We start from the raw sequence: 6570 nt of genomic DNA on the forward strand, positions 1-6570 counted from the left end.
TTAGGAAGAAACATGGTGCTTCTGTCTTTTTTGTCAAATAAAGTAATAGTGCATTAAAGTGAAACTTGGGAAATAACATGCATTTGTGTATCAGGTGCACAATATTTTTTTTATCTAGAACTACATTTCTGGAAAAATTGTGACTTTTTGCAAAATGCAGTAACTATAAGTATCATAATTAGTTTGTTCTCTTGGTTGTTTACCACTGTCTTACATCACATAATTGTTGCAGTTTTGCAAGTGTCATTTCTGTATATTATTGCTTACATATACAAGAATTTAGTTGCTCAACAATCTGTGGTCACCATTGTCTGATTCCCCTCTTCATGATACACCACACATTTTCAATAGGTGAGAGATCTGGACAGCAGACAGCCCTGCTTTTGTAGGTTATGCTAGAAATGTTATGCTTTGGCTAAATCTTGAACCTTAAACAACAGTACTAAATTGTTTATTACATTTAGTTACATCCACCGATGTTACTTTTCAAGGACTTGGGATGCATTCTTTCGTTAATAATACTGCTAGACTTAAATGTAAAGTTGAATTGTAATATTAGATAAAATGTCTTGTAATTGTGGATCCATCTTTGTAAGTAATATACAGCTGTGGAAAAATTAAGAGATAACTGAAAAATGATCAGTTGCACTGGTTTTACAATTTATAGGTACAGTATGTGCTGTATATCACATGTGATACATTGTGCCTTGTAAAATTACTGAAACAAGGATTTAAAATTCCTGCCACTGATTTAAGTAAAAGTGACCAGTTGTGGGTGGCACGGTGGCTTGGTGGGTAGCACTGTAGCCTCACAGCAAAAAGTTAAAAATTATTTAACAAAATCACATGTACCACAACTGGCACCTCTAAATATTTTAAGAAACCAAATGTATCTAGTAAACTTCTGTTTTTTTGTCAGGTAACAACAACACAACAAGTGAACATGATGATCATGATGATGATGATGATGATAATGATGATAATGATGATGATGTGACACCAACTATGGATTATACAGAGATGACTACATTTTATGATTATGCCTTTTCTTATGAAAGTAGGTCACTTTGTAATAAATAAACTTAAATTCAATGAATTTTAGATGTAGTTATTTCTGCTGCCAGCACTGCATTAATTATCTTCATTACAGCTGGTTTTCCAAGTATAAATTATGATTTGTATGAAACTCTTACTGAAGGCGTTCAAGAAGAAGATTCTGTTGTAGTAAAGAAGGAAGGGGTCCAAGGTGGTGGAAATAAGGTACAGGAGCAATTTTACATACTTATATAAAAGGTCAAGAACTTTAATGTTCTTTTCAAAATAGAAAAAAAATGTTATTTCACTGACATTGTAAAATAGTTGTTGGTGCCATCACCAAGCACACGTGAAGCCATTTGGCACCACACACACTCGCCTGCATGCATGCTTACCCAAAGCCCATTCCTGGAACAATTGGGACATCTTGTAAAACGCAGTAATATAATCTGTGAATTGTTATTTATTTGAACCTTTAGTTCAAAACTGCACAGTTTGTGCTGAAGAGAAACTTCCCCATAACATAATGTTGTCACCACTGGTAGGTATGGTGCATTTAAAGTAATGTGCTGTGCTTGGTTTTCTTTAAACATATTACTTGGAGTTCAGTCCAAAGAGTTCCATCTTGGTCCCATCTGACCATAAAACCTTTCGCCACATGGCATTAGAATCCTCCAAATGAGACAGAGCATGGCACATTTTCAGGAGTGGCTTCTTTCTTACCACTGTGCCATGCAGGTCACTGTTGTGTAAAGCTTTTAAGATTATTGTCACGTTCACAGACTGACCAATCTCAGCCATAAAGTATACTTTGGCCTCTTGGTAGCTTCCCTGATCAATATCCTCTGTGTTCTGTCATCCAGTTTGGAGGGACGCCTAATCTTGGCAAGGTGCCCTACACTTTCCATTGCTTGAGAATGCTCTGATCAGTACTCAGGGGAATAACTAACGCCACCAAAATTGATATATTTCTCCTAAATCATGCCTTTCCACTATTTTATCACATCATAAAATGTTCTGCTACTTTAAAATACATTATTCCTTTTTATTGTTTATTTGCTGCATCATTCAACTAATAAAGACAATTTAAAGTGAAAGATACCTTTGTAAAACAGTTTAAAAAGTCTTTATTTAAGTTTTCAAAATTAAATTGTGTTTAAATTAAACATTGAACATTATTTAAATCTGTTAAGATAATTTACATAATTTTTTAATAGCCCTTTGGGCAGCCAAGCTTTTTTTAATGTCACATTGATTAAAGCATTAAATATTGTCTAACATCTTTGCCCTAATCTACACCTTACCACAATTTGATTGAACCACAGACAGTTAGACCACAGACACTTGTACTTCATGTGTGAGAATACAGTGTAAACTGTAAGCCCTAATTGACCCCAAACTATGCCCAATCAATTCAAATTGCAACAGATGGACTTTAATCGATTTCTTGACACATCTCAAGGATAATCAAAGCAAGTAGCACACCTAACCAGAACTGGAGTGCTTCAACAAAAGATTTGGATACTTTTGTAAATAAAATATTTTAATCTCTAAAACACTTCATTATCATAAAAAATAAATTTTTCAACAGCAACAGTGATCTTGTCTAAACCAGCTAATAAACTTCTTTTCTTCACCTCCAGGGATCAACAACAGTCTGCAGTTTGTATGCCTTAGCAATGGGACTGATGATGCAACAGATCTGCCAACAAACATGAGTGGGATTGTACACACAAGGTTTGGACAAGGTTAATTGGACAATCAGACTTGCAATGCACAACATACACTAAATGGCCACTAGTATGTACACACTAACCAATTTAACTGTGGTACTAATACTGAGCATTTAATACAGCCTTCACCTATGTGAAAAAGCTTTCCACTAGAATTTGGTACATGACCACAGTGATGCGATTTGAATTATTCATAAGCTTACAAGTAAGATTGAGCACTCATTTTTGGTTGTAAGACCTGGTAGCTGGTGTGCCATTTAAAGTGTTGGATGGAGTCCAAACTCAGTCTCAGGACTCAGCACAGGTCAGTCAATTGTTTCCACACCATACTTAATTGAGAAATGTGTTCAAACCAGGAGATATTATTCTCTATTATATATTGTATGCTTTAGCATTAAGGTTGGCAGTCGTTTTTAGGAAGGTAGCATTCTCCTAGTTGGCTTGCCAGATGCACTAACAGTTTAAGTGCTCTTGTTGCTTTCATAGAAGTTTGAGTAAGTTTTCCAACAGTAGTAAGTTTTGCAACAGATGATATTTTTACACACAGTTAATGGTCCCCCACCTTTGAATTTGTCTGTCTTACATGTACACCGATCAGCCATAACACCTCCTTGTTTCTACACACATTGTCCATTTTATCAGCTCCACTTACCATACAGAAGCACTTTGCAGTTCTACAATTACTGACTGTAGTCCATCTGTTACTCTGCATGCTTTGATAGCCTCCTTTCATGCTGTTATTCAATTGTCAGGACTCCCCCAGCACAAACAGCAGCAATAGATGAGCGATCGTCTCTGACTTTACATCTACAAGGTGGACCAACTAGGTTGGAGTGTCTGATCCACTCATACCAGCACAACACACACTAACACACCACCACCATGTAATTGTCACTGCAGTGCTGAGAATCATCCACCACCTAAATAATACCTGCTCTGTGGTGGTCCTGACCATTGAAGAACAGGGTGAAAGCAGGCAAGGTATGTAGAGAAATAGATGGACTACAGTCAGTAATTGTAGAACTTCAAAGTGCTTCTATATGGTAAGTGGAGCTGATAAACTGAACAGTCAGTGTAGAAACAAGGAGGTGGTTTTAATGTTATGGCTGATCAGTGTATATTTACATTTGTGGCATTTAGTGATGGTTTTATTCAAAGTTATTTACAAGGCAATCCAAGCAATTGCTTGATAAACTTTTAATTGTTAGGCCAGTGCCTTAATGTCTAAACCACCAGCATAAAAAAATGCCATTTTATGCTGAGATGTTTTGCTCCTAGACTAATTTAAAAAGAATGTTTACATACGTTTGGCCACATATGGTACCACAATGCAAAATTCTACTCAGCAACATACATAAGTCAAATACACTTTATACACCTGATAATACAGGTTTAACAAGTGCAGCTTCCTTCTTTGCAGGGCTGAAGAATTTGGATTTGAAGCCTCTGATGGATACAGTTTCAATGTCTGATCAAAATTACATGACGGTACACTTCAACAGGATTTCCCTATGACATCTTAATCATCATTTATTATTGCATGTTAACTGTACATATATAACAACCTTACTATAGTGGGTATGTTAGAGTGATTTCCTGCATACAGTGGCTTTTAACAGAGCCCTAGACTTTATTCCCCAAGCCAAATTATCTATGATCACAAGTTAAACCTCTACAAAATTAGTAAGGACATCGTGGACCTGGAAACACTCGAAGCCTTAGATACTGTTTTATAACCTTATAATTTGACTGTGAAGGTCCACAGAATGTTACTTAGACTTCATGGCTTGTTTTTGTCCTGACACACTGTAAACTATCTTAAAATGGTAATTGAACCATTTCATCAAATCCACAACACAATAAAGTGTGCAAAAGATTTTAAGGGTCTGAATACTGTTTGAATGAACTAATAATTATAAATTACAATAAACATTTGGTAAACCATATTAAGGTTAATATATGCAGAGACATTCGAGATTTGTTTGATACAGTGGATACAGAAACTATATAGAGCCCTTGACCTTTTCACACTTAACTGTGTTGTAGATATGACTATGACTGAATTTTACTGCCTTTTTACCCATCAAAGTACACTTAATCACTCACAATGACAAAGTGAAAACAATTAAAAATGATTAAAAATCAAAAACTAAAATCTGAAAATGTATTTAGACTTTTTGTTGTAGCATTTTTAAATTAATCAATTGCAGCTTCTGTGCTTTAATTATACTTGAGATGTGCCTAGAACCTTTTTTGAGTCTACCTGTTGCAATTTGAATTGATTGAACATAGTTTGGTAATGCGCCAGGACCTATATTTAAACTGCACTGTCAAAACAAAATCCAAGCCATGAAGTCCAAGAAACTGTCTGTGAATTAAACTGTGTTAAGGCATAAATCATGACAACAATTATAAAGCAATATCTGGGGCTTTGAGCGTTTCCAAAACCACAATGGCCTCACCAATTTTTACATGAAAGAAACTTGGCACAACCTAAAACCTTCCCTGATTTGGCCATTCATAAATAAGCCTTACAGCAGTTGTCTCTGCAGCACTCCATAAATAAGGCTTATGGGCACTGTTGAGTAAAAGGCATATGACAGCCTCTTTGGGGTTTGCTAAACGGCAAGTAAAGGACAGCATAATAAACTCTCATGTAAATAAAAATGCTTGGTCATTATGAGTGATTGAATTAAATTGATTGAATTGATGGGTAAAAATGCAATGATATTAAATGTATTTTTTTACTATTTTATTGACTGCTACTTTTTGTGCTTCTGTGCCTCTGTAAGTCCCAAATACTTTAAATTTAAATTCCAAAACAGGGACAGTGCAATGCTAATAAAGAACTGAAAGCGGTGACTTGTAAATTGTATTTGACTTGTAATAAATTAACAGTATAGAAACACTTTTGTAATAAGCTTTGATTAAAATAAAATGCCTGCTTGTTTTGCATGTTTATCACAGAGTGTTTCATCCCATTTCCTTCAATTAACACTTTGTAATTGTTTGAGAAACAGAAGCATTAAAAGATAATATTATTTTCCATTCAGCTGCTAAGCAAATCTTTCACTGAGCAATGTTTTGGGCCTTTGTTGGTGTGTTTTAAACCTTGCCACAGGTTTTCAGTTGGAGACAAGTCTGAACTGCAGTCCTGGCACAGCTATGCAGTTGAAACACTAAATGCAGAATTTGGCTTGGTGTTATTATGTTATCATAAAATAAGTTTGAGTTTTAGTATGTCAATGACATGTCAAAACAAAGTCAAAATGGCTCGACGTCCTGCTGTAAGTTACACAGTTAGACAGTAAAATTACATTCATTAAGTCTAATACCATTGCCTGGTATTCACATCTAGCCAATGCAATAGTGTCACAGGATATTATACACATTTAGTTTGTAATGTTTATCTTAATGCCCATACTAAACGCTCTTAAAAGAGTACTGATGTTGATAATTCTTCCACTCATTTCCCAGAGGCAAACCTTCTACATTTTCTTGGCACACTGATTATTTCAAATGAGTTTACCCTAAAGCTGTCATTAGTGCCAGTTTGTGGGTTACTGCCATTTCACAAACATGTTACATCTAGTTTTAAACTGCTATGTCATTAATTAATTTAGGCTCTGGCAGTACATTCACTACAGATACAATACTGTGCAAAAGTTGCAGGCCACTGTTAAGGAAAATGTTAATTAATACACATAACAAAAGGTGCATGGTTTGCTCCTACTCCCAGATCCTGTGATGACGTCCAGATCCTATTTTGCAACAATTGCCATACATAACAAAAGACTGTCGT

General features: G+C 35.4%; 1 long non-coding RNA gene across 1 annotated transcript; it reads left to right on the forward strand.

Annotated features, from left to right (window-relative positions):
* The first annotated feature begins 1000 nt into the window (after positions 1-1000).
* On the forward strand, positions 1001-4271 carry LOC134310486 (uncharacterized). Its single transcript, XR_010011312.1, has 4 exons — positions 1001-1057; positions 1199-1260; positions 2679-2783; positions 4189-4271. It is a non-coding gene; the product is annotated as an uncharacterized LOC134310486 (long non-coding RNA).
* Positions 4272-6570: the final 2299 nt, after the last annotated feature.

This window comes from Trichomycterus rosablanca, chromosome 3 (genome assembly GCF_030014385.1).
Source record: "Trichomycterus rosablanca isolate fTriRos1 chromosome 3, fTriRos1.hap1, whole genome shotgun sequence".
Lineage (NCBI taxonomy): Eukaryota > Metazoa > Chordata > Actinopteri > Siluriformes > Trichomycteridae > Trichomycterus > Trichomycterus rosablanca.